Source organism: Sebastes umbrosus, chromosome 24 (assembly GCF_015220745.1).
Source record: "Sebastes umbrosus isolate fSebUmb1 chromosome 24, fSebUmb1.pri, whole genome shotgun sequence".
Taxonomy (NCBI): Eukaryota; Metazoa; Chordata; class Actinopteri; order Perciformes; family Sebastidae; genus Sebastes; species Sebastes umbrosus.
In genome coordinates, this window is record NC_051292.1 from 10787663 (window position 1) to 10803617 (window position 15955).

Genomic DNA, 15955 nt, shown 5'->3' on the forward strand with positions numbered 1-15955 from the left:
AATGCCTGACCTCAACCAGCTATGCAGGGCGGGTCTTGCCCAACTGTATATAAGAAGTTGAGGTAGTCACCGTGATGTCACCTATTGGTTTGTGGACTACAGTTTTGAAACCTCGAGTTTGGCATTTTGGAATAACACTGAATAAGTCATTTTTAGGCGATCAAAAATGTTATAATTAACTTTCATGAACTGAAAACACACTGTGAAAGGATTAATGTTCTACGACAAAAACAACGACAACTCCCAGACCGGACAACGCCGTGGTAGCGACCTGTCAATCACAAGGTAGCCACGCCCTAAAGCATCCCCTGCTTTATGGTCTATTTGACTCTAAATGGGACCATAATTTACTAAATGAACATCGTGCTGTATTGAAGAAGACTTGAAACTAGCGATTGAGACCATAAACTCATGTTTACAATGTTTACCAAGGTAATAAATCAAGTGAGAAGTAGGCTCATTTTCTCATAGACTTCTATACAATCAGACTTCTTTTTGCAACCAGAGGAGTCGCCCCCTGCTGGCTGTTAGAAAGAATGCAGGTTTAAGGCACTTCAGCATTGGCTTCACTTTTCAGACCAGGAGGTAGCCCACTGGTCTTACCAGTAAAACGTCTGTCACTGTAGGCTATATGTGCGTCTCCTAGCAACAATGGTTTAGAAAAAAGGAAAAATATGCAAAATAGCTGCAATATTATTATTATTATAAATATTTATATTCCAGTTTGACTTTAAAGTCAAAGATTCAATAAGAGCCTCTGAACTCGACCTACCCATGAAAATAAAGCAAGCTAATCCACTCTCTTCTACTATAAAATAGCTTTTTAAAAATGCATTTCCATGCTCTCATGCAATCTTATATAATCTGCTCTCAACTCCATCGCTAATACCATCAATCACTCATACTGTCCCTAAAACACTGCAGGACTTTTATTTTGAAATCTGCTGCACAAATAAAGATTAATCTCATTGTTTTTCCTTTTTTTTTTTTGTTTATTGTATTAATATCAATAGTGCTGACAGACAGTCTGCCCTTAATGAAACTTTCCAATATATTACCCATAATCCACCGGGATGCATCTGTGCAGAACAGTCCCGTTGTCATGCTTCGAAGCAGCCAATCAGACTCCGTCTTATGTAATCCCTTCGTCCATCTAGCAGCACAGTGAAGGCAGACAAACTGTGGAGGAATGGTTTGCATGTGGGAGTGCACACACACACACACACACAGATATACTCCCATCATTTTATTTTTGAAGCAATCTTGAACTAGACCGCCATTGTCCCTCAAGACACATTTTTCTCTTCCTTTGTCCGCCAGTCTTTCAGCCCTTCTGCACTCTCTCTCTCTCTCTCGCTCTCTCTCTCTCACACACACCCAGTCCACCCAGACCAGCCATAATTGCGAACATTCCTCCTCCCCGAGCCAACATCTCCTGTTGTGCATTCCTCAGACATTAGACCGAGCCGCTGCAGCAGATGGGAATTACTGTAAACGCTTCTGCTCCATTTATGTCATCTCACACATTGTATGGGAATCAAGAGTGACGTATAAACCTTGGGATGTTTGGGATGCTATGAATTGTGTTTTGTTGACTCTGTGAGGCACTGGGCATGTGCAGTATGATGCCCAGAATGTATATGTGGAAAGTAATACCTTTATTTATTAAACAGCCGGGGGGGATTATGGCAGTAAAATCGTTTAATAGTTTCTTCGGGTTCCTTTCCAGCATGCTCTAAATCTCTGGATATGTTTACATGCTATTAACAGAGAGACAGTTATTATGTGGCTTATTTGTCTATCTCTAAATAGAGCTCAACAGTGAGGTTACGGAGGTGAAAATCCCATTCATATTCTGAATGGCGTATTTGATTATTAGGCATAATGACATAACCATCCAAGGTACCACAAGTTATAAGATTGTGAAACGATCTGTAAAGAAAGTTTTGTGTGTTTATTGTTACACATTAACTCTTGGAAACGGTCCTGATGAAACCACAACAGGAAGAAGCCTTTAAAACCACAATGTGCAACTTTCTATCTTGAGGTAGGAAGTCATTCCAACCCTTCATGCCCTTCGATTGATAATGCTCCCCTCTTCATAATGCGTTTCCCATATTTTAGATTTGATCGCACTTTATAATAACCATCATTTATAAATGGTATATTGACAGTTAATTCAACTTATTTACTGTTAACAAACAATTAAATGATAATTAATATTTTTTACTAATTATTAGTAATGCTTTTATTTCTGTTACTTTATCAGTAGTTTGTGTTATATGAAATAAGTAGTTTATAAATTAATTACATATTGTATCATAGCTGATAAGAGACAATAACAATTAAATTCTGATTATATTAGTATTTATTATCAGTTTATTGTTGCACATATTATTAAATTTTTCATATACTATAAGAAGTATTTATTAGTGAATACAAAATGATTTGTAAACCTTTAAGAAATTGTTTGTAAAACATGTATAAACATTACATTACCATAAACAAAGTAAACTATCTATCTAAATTATGTTTATAGATGCTTTACAAAGTATTTATTTACCATTTAACAATGTACTATAATCATCAGTTGCAACTTTATATTAGGCATCCAAATAATGTTTATAGACAGTATAAAGAACAATTATTCACCATTAACAAGTGTTACAAATATCTATCTATGTAACGTTTATAGATGTTTTACAAACAATTTCTTTAAAGTTTACAATTAATATCTCAATCATTAACAAATACTTAAAGTATACCATATAAAATGTTATGTGTTCAACAATAAACTGTTAAAATAACATAAATTATAGCAAAATAACCATCAACTATGTTTAATTAACTATTTATTTACCACTTATAAATGATGGTTGTTTTAAAGTGTGAGAGAAAGTTTCATCTTGTGGCAGCTGAAGTGACTCACCCCTCCAAACCATCACCCACTTCTCCTCCTCCTCCCCCTCTCAGCTCCTTTCTGCCCTTTTTTTCTCTCTCTCTCTCGCTGTACAGTATTAACACACCCGTGGCGGGAAAAGCCCGGCGTGCCATTGTCTGATTGGGGTGCGCCGTTGGCTGCGGACAACAGCCGACCAATAAGAGGGACCCCCGGCTGCGACAGCTGTCGTGCTGTTACACTGATCTGTGGGCATTGCTGCTCATTAGCAGCCTTTGTTGTTGTGTATATACTGTATGTGTGTGTGTGTGTGCACGTGCACGGGTGATGAATTGACTGTGGCAGGTAAAGTAGGAGGAAGAAGATGAATATGCATGAGACTTCCCGGACCGCCAGAAAATATGTGTCAGGGCATCTTTGTGACTGAAAACAACGACGCTTGTTTGTGCACAGCAGGTGCACCGACTTGCTGACGCTTTGAGACTCCACCTGGGGTCAGGGGTCGCTTCCCTTGTTTTCATAGCATGGGCGTCCAAAAGCAACGTTTTTCCCTTCTGGACGTCCGCATTGGAACACACACACACCGTGCTCAAATCTGTCGCTCTTACCTCATTTTCAGCTTCTTGCCAAGTGCCAGCATGCAACCATATTTGGACACAAATGCTCCCATTTTCGGTGCAGGAATTCCCCAATCGGGCCCCTTATCTCTGGCAACGGTAATAGCATCTTTCAGGGAAGCGAGAGAAAAGAAAGTGAGAAATTCCTCTTCACATAGCTCCCAGAAACTCGTAGCAATGTTAAATATGTGTTTGTCTCACTCACTGTTAGCAGAAAGCTCATTAAGAGCGTTCTTTTACTCAATGCTGAACTCCATTCATCCTTCACATACTTTTAATTGTGGGTGAGGAAAAGGAACAAAGTGTTGCAACACATAATCCATCTCAGTCTCAGCTGCTTTTTGGATTTTACTTCCCTTCTTTTTGGTTTTTTTAGGGCAGGTATAATGGCTTCCAAGCATGAGGTCAGCTCTAAAGAATGTGGGCCGTCCCTTCTTCTGTTACACTGAAACCAGTCAGATAACCTTCCCGTTATACGGACAATATGTAACCACATCAAGAGGGGTTTTTTTTTTCACTCCACCACACTTCCCTGAGCTGAAGAAACTCTGTGTTCGGTGCAGAGAGCTGCCATTGTTCCAGGAATGTGGGAGGAATGGTGTGTCAGCCAGCAGTATCTAACTTGTTTTTAAAAAGGAAAATACCCAAAACAGGGATTTCTTTTCTCCGTCTATATATTTATATCAGCATATAACTATTGCTTCCATGTATTGAGTTGACTTGATCACTAGATATATCACTCTATATGTTACTACTTTGTTATAAAGAAAGGAAAGGGAGAAAATACACCTCCAAATGTGTGCAGTTTTCACAGAAATATGTCACCCTATGTGGTGTGAATGTGTGGGCAAGGTGGCAACCTCCAGCTCTGAAAAGTGAAGCCAACTTGTATACTGTGAAATAGCCAGCAGGGGGCGACTCCTCTGGTTGCAAAAAGATGTCAGATTGTATAGAAGTCCATGAGAAAATGAGCCTACTTCTTATTATTTATTTGATTTATTCCCTCAGTAAACATTGTAAACATGAGTTTATGGTCTCAATCGCTAGTTTCAAGTCTTCTTCAATACAGCATGATGTTCATTTAGTAAATTATGGTCCCAATTTAGAGTCAAATAGACCATAAAGCAGGGAATGCTTTAGGGCGGGGCTACCTTGTGATTGACAGGTCGCTACCACGGCGTTGTCCAGTCTGGTAGGTGTCCGTGTTTTTGTCTTTAACCGTTTCACAGTGTGTTTTCAGTTCTTGAAAGTTAATTGTAATATTTATTTTAGACATTTGATGGTGGTCAAGCGAAGACTTCAAGTCCCATCATGTCATATTGTGGTACGTCATGTTAGGGATGAAGACTAAAGGTCGGGTCATGCTCAAAAAGAAGTACGACTCGTGTGTGAAGGCAAAAACTAGAAGGGCGAGATGTCATGAATGAAAAAAGAGGGACTGTTAAAATCCTGTGTACTATCTCACAAAGCCCACTTTTGTCTGTTTTTATAGAATTATTCTCCGAAGTTCAGTGCATCATGGGAGTTGCATGTGTTGTAGTCTTTCAGCGCACCTAGTTTCTTCAACCTGCCTCATCTTTCTTCTACAGTACTTTTTGTTGACTTCCTGTTTCACAGCACTTCATTTCTCAGAAGACAACATTTTTTATATTTTATCTGCGCTGCATTCTCAGTTTGACTGTAGAAAGAAGTTGTTTTGCTCGCACCAAAACCGAAAGGCTTATGCAGATGTTTTATGTTTTATACATGTGTTTGTTATGAAATATTGCAACAGCATTGCAAAGGTCACAATTAATGCTTTGCCAAGTTTCTGTGTGACCCACATAACAAAATGTGTGTGTGTGTGTTTTTTTTTTAACTCTGGTTCACAGATGAAAAACAAACTGGATTCTTTTTGCTCAAAGCTGGAATGAGGAACTTTCATTTTGTGTTGATTTTGGCGGTCCCTGTGGACAAAAGCGGTAGTGTTTTCATGCACCAGAGTCCCTTTAGAAAACCTCTCATTTTACTGCAGCAGGGTCTGACAGTCTGCTCCGCGCAGTCCTGGTTCTGGTTCTACTTTGCCTCCCTTCCCTCCAGCGGGCCCAGCAATACGGCCTGGGTCTGCAGCAGCGAGGTGTTGGTGAATATATCTTTTTAAATCTAAATGTGAAGACTTGTGAACACTGATAACAGGGAGGAAGAGGACGACGAAGAGGTTCACATAGAGAACTGAGAGCGACCTTTCTGCGACCTAAACCATCTCCACTTCTGCATTCGCTCTCGCCAAGGAGGAAGTGGGAGCGCTGACTTCCTGCTTTAAGCAGAGGTGGGCGGAGGAGGGGGGGGGGGGGCGGGGCCTCCTGTACTTCCAGTCCTTTCCCAGAATCCCTTGCGTGGATTCAAACTGCAGAAAGACAGGAAGTGTGACCCAGGCTTGATAACAGCGGGGGCGGCTATTTCTGAAAACGGGCGAGCAGAGAGCAGACAAGGAGGTGTCTGTTCGGTTTCCTGTTAGTTGTTGTGTCAGATGTGAGCGGCTGAATGTGTCTTTATGTGTTAAAATGAACTGTTTGTGCTGCGGGGTCGCCACAACGAATCAGTGGCAGACAAAGAAACCTCCACATGAGCTCCCAGATGAGAGTAGATGTGTGTTTTTGCTCCACAAGTGATCAGAGGCCAGAAACATGTCTTTGTTTACTTATAATAATAATAATAATAATAATAGCTTGGATTTATATAGCGCCTTTCATGAAACCCAAGGACGCTTAACAAAGACATAAATAAACACAACAAATGTAACAGAAGCTAGGGGCCATAGGCCTTGGTGAAGAGGTGGGTTTTGAGGAGTCTTTTGAAGGTGTCCAGAGATGGTGCGTTGCGGAGCTCTACGGGGAGAGAGTTCCAAAGTGTGGGGGCTGTCACACTGAAGGCTCTGTCCCCAAAAGTTCGCATTCTTGTGTGAGGGATGGAGAGCTGACCCGTGCCTGAGGATCTAAGGTTCCGGGGCTGTGTGTATGGGTGGAGGAGGTTAGATAAATACTGAGGAGCCAGGGCATTGAGGGATTTGTAGGTGAGGAGGAGGATTTTGTAGGTGATGCGGGACTTGACCGGGAGCCAGTGGAGGTGGATGAGGGTGGGGGTGATGTGCTGCCACTACTCTCTACTTGAAGGAGAGACTTCAGGCCTTAAAATGGCTGACCTGATAGCCTCCAGATATTGTTATCTAGCTTTCATAGAGGACGTTTAAAGGCTGCTGCTGCTGCTGCTGACACCACATCAGTCTTGGTTTGATAAAAACCTGATGTGGAATTTTGGCCAGCGCCTCCTTCCTTCCTTTTTTTCTTCCCTGGGATGCCAAATAAGGCCCGATTGCAGCAGATCTGCTGAAATTGTAGGTCTGCGTCGTAGCTGTCGCTCATTGTCTCGGCATCTGACTAAAAGAAAGAGAAAAAAGTGTGATGTAAGTGTTTGCTCTGCTGACTTGATCCCCTTCGTTTACTATGAAATGCATGACATCATCTAGTTTCGTTCCCTCCTCCCCTTCTCTCTCTCTCCTCTATCTTTCCCCTCTTTTTTCGGTCTCCTGCCTTTTTTTCCTTTCACATGTTTTACTGTTATGTAACCCTGTCGAGGCAGCCAGGGCGAGATTGTGAACCTTTGCACCAGCAAAACATTTCCCCTTTTCCACCGCTGCCCACAGCTGCTGTGTTTCACCGTCAGTACACATAATTAACCCGAGAGTCTCCGCACTTCTTTTGGTATGTTTAGACATAGAAACAAAATGGCCTAAAATGGTCATTCACTAATTCTCAACTGCTGATGTAACTGCTGGCCTTTAAGGAGGTTATACGATCAATTTGTCTTCGAAGGATGCTCGGGTGCTCACAGGAAGGGTTTCATTGTTTGTAAAATGAACCACGGTTTGTTGCTTTTGTAGATCATTGTGAAAAGATCAGTGGGCAACTCCGGAGTCTGAAAAGTGAAGCCAATACGGAAGTGCTGCATTCTTTCTCATAACCAGCAGGGGGCGACTCCTCTGGTTGCAAAAAGAAGTCTGATTGTATAGAAGTCTATGAGAAAATGACTTTATGGTCTCAATTGCTAGTTTCAAGTCTTCTTCAATACACTATGATGTTCACTTAGTAAATCCTGGTACCATTTAGTGTCAAATAGACACTAAATGGTAGTTGTCCGTGTTTTTGACGCAGAACTTTAACCCTTTCACAGTGTGTTTTCAGTTTATTCAGCGTTCAGCTGTACATAGCTCCACCCTCTTGTGTCACTTCTGGTTGCAAATAGCCAAAAGCAGCACATCACCCCCACCCTCATCCACCTCCACTGGCTCCCGGTCAAGTCCCGCATCACCTACAAAATCCTCAATGCCCTGGCTCCTCAGTATTTATCTAACCTCCTCCACCCTTACACACAGCCCCGGAACCTTAGATCCTCAGGCACGGGTCAGCTCTCCATCCCTCACACAAGAATGCGAACTTTTGGGACAGAGCCTTCAGTGTGACAGCCCCCACACTTTGGAACTCTCTCCCCGTAGAGCTCCGCAACGCACCATCTCTGGACACCTTCAAAAGACTCCTCAAAACCCACCTCTTCACCAAGGCCTATGGCCCCTAGCTTCTGTTACATTTGTTGTGTTTATTTATGTCTTTGTTAAGCGTCCTTGGGTTTCATGAAAGGCGCTATATAAATCCAAGCTATTATTATTATTATTATTAAGATGGCGAAGACCAAAAGCCACGGCTACGGACAAAAAGCAAGATGACGATGGCCAAAATGCTGAATTTGAGGCTTCAAAACGGAAGTCCACAAACTAATGGGTGACGTCAAGTCGACTACGTCCACTTCTTATATACAGTCTATGGAAAAGATCCACTCGCTAGAAGTCATTAGGTCAAGTTTTGAGCATCAAATCACAATTTCTGCACATCTGGTGAAATCATATTACTTATTGTCAATGGAAATCAATTTACTACATCTTATTTCAAGGTCATTTTAAAGTCAAAATCTAAATAAAAGTCCCAAAACAGCATTTTTTTAGTAGGCTGCGCTAGTTTTGACAAGTAAAAAAATGCTATCAAGTCTTGATGCTAGACAACCCGACTCACCATCGTCCTGTTAAGTGTTACTTCCTCTAAGCTGTGCACTGGCACATTGTATGTGTGTGTTTTTACTTTAAAGTTCCCCTTTTGGACTGAGACAAGTGCTACATGCTGAATGCGAGGAAGTGAGATGCGGCGTTGTGGTTTACCTCAGATCAACCGAGTTACAAAGGGCTATAGTTCAAAGCCAAGGCGGAATGAAAGGAGCATGACCTGCGCTCCGTCTTCAGATGTCCCCACTTAGAGTGTGTACACGTGTGTTTCATCATGCCAGCCTCGTTGTGAGAGCAGCTTTTATCCTCTCAGTAGAGTTTTGGCTGCAGAAAGGTTTAAAGTTCAGTGACCACCACCTCCGTCTGTCAGATTCCACATGTGCAGCAGGTCAGAGGTTAACTATTTGCAGAAGTGCCAGGACCAGTGGAGAGCAGCAGGTTTCAGTCGGCCAGTCATCAGATGTGTGTGATGTCCAGTGTGTTGTGTGTTCATACCGAGAGGTTTGCTTGACCTCTGCACTGCAGCCTTTTCTCCTTTAATTAAAGTAAATTATGCACTTTTTCTGCTACAGTATTTATTAATATATTCTGGACTGGTATGAAGATAAAATTACAGTAACGGAAGCTGAAGGATTTTTCTTAGCTAAAGTTACAAGGACTGGAACTCTTTTCCTTTTGGTTCCTCTAAAGAGATTTCCGGCCATGCTTGCAGCTCTGTGAAGCTGTACCACAACATCAGCAAGCTTACATGCTCACAACAACAATGCTAGCATGGTGGTGTTTAGCAGGTCAACGTATCCTCATACAGCAGTTTGTACGACATATTACAAGAAGTAATTCCTAATTTATTTGTGCGTTTTCCTACGACTGTCCAGCAACACATAATCAATCTTCGCTTGTTTCCGTCTTCACAGGAAACTACTCTACTTGGTTAGATTTAGGCAACAGAACTGTTTGGTTAGGTTTAGGGAAAGATAGTGGTTTGGGTTAAAATGACTCCGGAAGTGGCTTAACTTAAGTATGGAAGTGACGTGACGAATAAATCAACGTTAACTTCTGGTTTCACAGCGGTCTCCTGGGCAAAAGTCCGGTGTTTTTTGACCCACCCCGACCTCCGCCCTTTTAACTTCCTGGTTCTTAATTATGTGGATTACATAAAAATGTATTTCGTGGATATTACACGAATACTTTCCGTAGATATAGCTACATGTTTACCATGTTCACCATCTTAGTTAAGTATGTAAGCATGCTAACACAGCTAGCGTGGACTACATAACGTCTGCTGAACAGCGGCCACTGTGGCCATAAGTGGTAATTGCAAGATAATGACATTGAATTTGCCTTCATATCTCAAGATTCCCATTCTCTGTTTGTCCTTGACATGATAAAATGTAGACTAGAAAAAGAGTCATAAAGTCAGCAATAATACTCATTAATGTCAGCATCTATTTGAAGTTTGCTTACATAAGCTACTGGTCATACCAGATAGGTTGTAGCGGCAAAAAAGCTGAGTGTAATAAAATGAGCCAGGGTTTGTTTTATTGCTTGTAAGTTTAACTTTTCATCTGTAAGAGGAAGATTGAGTTATTTCTTCTTTCAAAAGTGACGTAGTTTCACTTTAAGTCACTAAAAAGCTGAGTTTAATGCAGAAATGCATATTTTTCAGCGTTTCTATTTTTGATCAGACAGAAGATCTGTAGGAGTGATTGCACCTTTTTCGACACCTAATGTGTTCACAGCTTTCTCATCTCATGGCTCAAACTAAACAGTGCGTGTTTGTGTGTGTCTTTATTGATTACTTAACAGTGAAAGAGGGAGAGAGGTGGCAACTCCTGCTCTCATTTGGCTGTTAATATCTTCACCACATGACCAAGCAGGAATTTTTAGGCACGTGCGAGCGTGCACATGAACACACGCGTGCAGTAAATGCATGCGTGTGCATTTCCGTGGCTTGTGTCTGAAAACACACCTCATCCTACACTTTTTCGCACTTTTATTTTGCACCTCTCTTCGTGCAGCCCTAATGCTCCTAATCGTGCATTCATCAGATTGGTTGAAAGTAGAGGGCAGGCGCCGAGAGGAGAAATGGAGGATGTCGGAGGAATGTGTTTGGTAAATCTGCAGAGGAGCAGTGGAAGAGAGGTGAAGAGCAGGAAATGAAGGAGAAAGAGAAGACGGGAAAAAAGAAGTGTGTAGGGGATAAGATTGAAAGGTGGAAGAGGTAAAAGAAGTGTCCTGTGCACACACACACTGCAGGCCCATGAATCTTAACTGTGGGATATCTGGAATTCAGAACTCAATCACCCAACGGAAATTACCAGAGAAGTGAGGGGGAGAGAAGGGGGAGGCTAAAAATGTAAAAAGGACAGTACATGCTGCCCTTCTGTTTTGCAAAAATACTGTTCATGTGCAAGTTTGATCGTTTTAAACAGCAACTAAATCATCTCAGGAGTTATGTTTTGGGGAAATTTATAAAGTTGATTCATAAAAATATCTTCATATCTGAGAGAGAGAAGATATGGCACAGAAGAGCCTTCTGTTATTTTATTGGTCATTTTACACACAAGGCAGCGCCCTTCAAGACAATAGCACTTTCAGCTCTTATCTTCAGAGTTCTTAATCACACCTGTTTAAACCTCGTCATACAGGTAGATGTTTAACTGTGTGTGCACATTGCCTGTGTGGTTATAGCTCTTTATGAGGTAGGAGTGAAGTAATGTTTGAATCTTTATGAGCCGGATATGTGAAATCTAAATGTGTATGTGGATTACATATCAGTTATTGGTCCACCTCACCTGAAGGTTGGGATTAGGTTTTAGATTAAAAATAGTTAGAAATACAATTTAAAGGTGCCTATGAATATTATTTTTCTTCCTTTGTATGCTAAATGTCTGCAGAAGATGATGCTATATACGTTTGTTTAATTTTTATTTTTATAGAGAGAAGTACTTAGCACGGACTAAAACCACTGACAACAGCATTTATAGTTTACAAATACCCACAACCTCAATTGGAGAACAATACAAAACACAAACAATACCATCAAAACTAAAAGAAAGTACCCCGTCATTCACAACGACATTTATTTTCAGAGAACTTTTCATAAATCAAGTAAAAAAGGGTATGCCAGATTAGCCGTGGACAGACAGACAGACACACAGATACATAATCTCCAACAAAAACAACCCATCATTCATAAAGACATATTATTTGCAGAGTTTTTCATAAATCAAGCAAAAAAGGGTATACGGGGGGTCATTTTGAACTACTTTTTCAGTAACAGTAGGAGTAATGTTGGATTCATTTGGTGCCACTTGATCGCCGTTGCTGTCACAGCTGAACCAAACTAAAGAGCCGTGAACAGCCCCTCACACCTGTGCACAGATTGCACTTGGAGCCTCGCTCCTCCACCGTGATCACATTACAAACCTTAGTCCAGTAGATGCTGCACAACTGCGAGCATCGTGGGAGGATGTGGTTATTTGTAACCCCAGGGACGGTGGTGGCGGATTTCCCATAAGGCAGAGCATGTGTCCAGTTGGTGTGTGTGTGTGTGTGTGGGAGAGGGGGTTTCATGGGAAAACAAATGTGTTGAAACAATGTGGATAATTCATCGCAGGGAACATATGGCTGTAACCACAGAGGATTGGTATGTCACGTCCTTCAGAGCAAAGTCATGAGAGTATTAAAATCAATACTCATATTTTCTTTTTCTACTTCAGGTCACTGCTTTTGGTGTGATGGGTTAACAGAGTTGAAACCTACAGTTTCAACTTTCCAAGAAAAGTGTTGCATCACATCACAAGAAGTGATATGAAATTAAAGAAGTAACATAAACTTCTGTGTTACTGTATCTTGTCACTTGACTCCACGCTGCAGGGGGAACCACAAACAAGCTGATACCACGTCCGTATTGTTTCTGGCTTTGACAAGAGTGTGATCAGAAAAGCACAATATTATGATTATGAGCCAGAGCAGACATAACAGTCGCTAGTTTTTTTGCGGTTGCGTGTTTGGGGAGTCTCGTTTCCTGCCTGAGGCGGTGTGAGGCTGTTAAGATGAAGACTGTGACACTTTGTCTGGTTTATAACCCCGAAAATAGAAACACAGAAAGAGTGTCAGTCAAAACGGAATGAACTCGGTGGCAGAAACGGAGAGGAAGGAAACACAAAGAGAAAGAAACGTCACTCCAGTCATGTGTTATCACCCTCAAGGTCATGATGGGTGGGTGTGATGGGTAAGGGGCGGCCAGGCAACCCCCCCGTCACACACAAACTCTCTTGCGCACACACACCCTGTCAAGAGCATTAAGCACAGACACAAATAGAGGTTGACTTTGCTCTCCCAGCATGAAAACCACAGCCTTTAACAATATCTACCTCATATCTAATATCACCCAGTTGAATAGAAATCCACCTACCAATTGCTCTTAAGCTCCCTATTTCCATATCATATCTTGTTTGCTTAATCTGTGCAAATACAAAACAATTTGTAAAACAATACAATAGAATTTAATTGGTACAACTGTGGACGGACGGACAGACGCAGTGATACACACACACACACACATGACTGAATACATAATCTCCTGGCAGAGATAATAATTATAACATCAAAATTAAATTAAAAAAATGTCATTCAAAACTACATTATTTGTAGAAAACTTTTCAGACGGACACAAAGCTGCACACACACACAAAACCGAATACATAATCTCCTGTCAATAACAACCAGTAATTCAAAATGACATGTTTTTTTGTAGAAAACATTTCAAAAATAAAGAAAATAGGCAACAGTTAAGCAATATTATGAGCAAATAATAGAGTAATAAAAGACATTAAACCAGAACCAGTAAAAAAAAAGCATTAAAATAAAATAAAAGGTATCAAAAGACAATCAAAGTCAGTTCAAAATCATGCAAGCATGACAGAGACAATACTGTCATTTTAAAGCTTGACTAATTTAAATGAACAAAAAAGGCAAAATAATCTAAGATGGTTTAATTTAATTCAAACCTTACTATAGGTAAAGTATAATGTACAGCAAGCCAGTCATTGTTGTGAAATAAACCCTGACAGGGTTCGCAGAGGGGTCTTGCACCGCCCTGAAGGGGATTCTTTCACAACAATTACTTACTTAAGAAAACAATAATTTGAAACAGAAATGGTCCGCCAGAGTCTGAGATCAGAACTGAGCTCATAGCAACGGTCTGTTATAAAGAAATAACAGACCGCAGAATGCCAGGACTGAAATTATAAGTATTAACTTTAACAAACATAACAAAAGGCTGAACTTAAATTTGCAGTATGTAGGATCTGGCGCCATCTAATGGTGAGGTTGCAGATTGAAACCAACTGAAACTTCTCCCCTGCGCCAAGCGTGTAGGAAAACTACGATGGCCGACGCGAATACGTGTTTGGTTTGTCCGTTCTGGGCTACTGTAGAAACATGGTGGCCGGCTCCGTGATGAGGACCTGCTCCATATATGTAGATATAAACGGCTCATTCTAGGAAAACACAACGATTCTTAGTTTCAGGTGATTATACACTAAAGAAAACATACTTATTAATATTATATTCCATTTCTGCCAATAGATCCCCGTAAATGCTGCACACTGCTCCTTTAAATTAATGAAGACATAACATTTAGTGTGGTGGGAAAAGATTTCTACTCTCCCAAAAAAGTGAGACTACCCTCCCCTCAGCGAAAAGAAAAAATACACAACCCATCCCCTTTTCCAACCTCCCATCCTCCCCTCCCCCCCAAATAATGTGTTTACAGTTCTTAAATATAATAGCACTGAGGATGTGGGACAAAAACACTTCATAAAGTGACTATTTTACAGCCACATGAGTCATGATTTCACCATTTTTGTGAACACCTTTTATTCTTTGGTTTCGCTTTGTGTGCACACACACACAACACATTCATACAGCACGACACACACTTGTGCTGTATGAATGTGTGTGTTGAGGGGGGGGGTGTTTTCAGATTGCGGGGGGTCTAGCAGGGACTTAGCATGTTGTCATGTATGTCTGCCCATGAAGAAACTGATCACTTTAACAAGAGAGGCCTCCCTCCTCCTCAGGAGGGGTAGTTTGTCTGTGTGTGTGTGTGTGTGTGTGCTCATGCGAACACGCCATCAAGTGTGGCGTGGTCTGCACAAGAGGCGGAGACAACAAAAGCAGGATGTGATACAGCAGGACTCCACTCCTTCATACAGCTCCAATGCAGGGAGCGCCACCTGTCGACGGCTGGGCGTCACGGCGGCAGCGTGCTGGTAAAATTCCATTCCAGGCAAAGGAAGGAGACAGAGCAAGCCGCAGTGCAATGACTTGATAAGATCCAAGGAGCCTCGTGTGTGTTTTTGGGAATTCCAGTCATGTGCGGTTGAAGAAGCAGAAGGCAGGGGGCCCTGCGGTGTGTCGACTGCTGGGGGAGGTTTCTCTTTAGTCTCTTCACTGAAGGCCCAGCCGGACTCCACCCATCTCTACACACACACATATAGAAGCATCACACAGTTTGAGGTGGGGGACCCTCAGTCCACAAAATACACAAACAAAAAAACACAAAACTTGAATATCCAACGTTACACATCACCGGATACACTTCCAGAAATCTCCTTAAGCCTGCACACTTGTGTTCAGAAGCAAAAGTTCAACATTAATGCTGCTTAAAAGCCTCCTTCCACTTCCCATTTGGGGGTTTAAAAAGCTGATCAAGAGGGTGATGTCATCCCTCAGGTTACGTAATAGCATCTATTTATATGTCATGGAGAGACTTGTAGGTGAATTATAACATAATGTAATGGGAGTGGAAGCTTTGATTTATGGCGTTGCTATTAAATGTGAATTAAAAACTCAAATTCTAGTCCAGCTCATGTGTGATTTATGTACACAAAGGCAGCAGGCTTTCCATTCACAGTCAGTGGAGCCATGCCAAAGGGACATTATGTATCACAGATTACAAACTGTACTTGTCAAATCCATCAAAAACGTCAAGGCAGATGTGAAGATAATGCATCCGACAAAGGCGGAATAATTTAATTAAAGTGTCTCTTGGAGTGAAATGTCTCCTTAGGGACTATACGAAAATGTGTAGGGGAGGGGGGAGGGGTCAGAAAAAGGGGAGGACTATCTTTTCTGTTTGCTCAAGGGAGGAAAATAGAGCTAAAACAATTTATCTGCCACTAGTTTATTAATCCCATAATGGACTGTCGGACAAAATGTGGACATTTTTCACTATTTCTCTGATAATTTATTGATCAAATGATTAAACAATTAGCTGACAAAACAGATGAATCAATTGTGACATCAATTAGCAGGAGGGAGTCTTGTGTTTTTGTTTTT

General features: G+C 41.3%; 1 long non-coding RNA gene across 2 annotated transcripts; it reads right to left on the reverse strand.

Moving 5' to 3' along the window:
- Positions 1–6659: 6659 nt before the first annotated feature.
- Positions 6660–7765, reverse strand: LOC119483364. 2 transcript variants are annotated; one of them, XR_005205661.1, is made up of 2 exons: positions 7385–7765; positions 6660–6932 (listed from the first exon to the last, which is right to left on the reverse strand). It is a non-coding gene; the product is annotated as an uncharacterized LOC119483364 (long non-coding RNA). The 2 variants fall into 2 exon arrangements; XR_005205662.1 differs by having other exon boundaries at positions 7313–7765.
- Positions 7766–15955: the final 8190 nt, after the last annotated feature.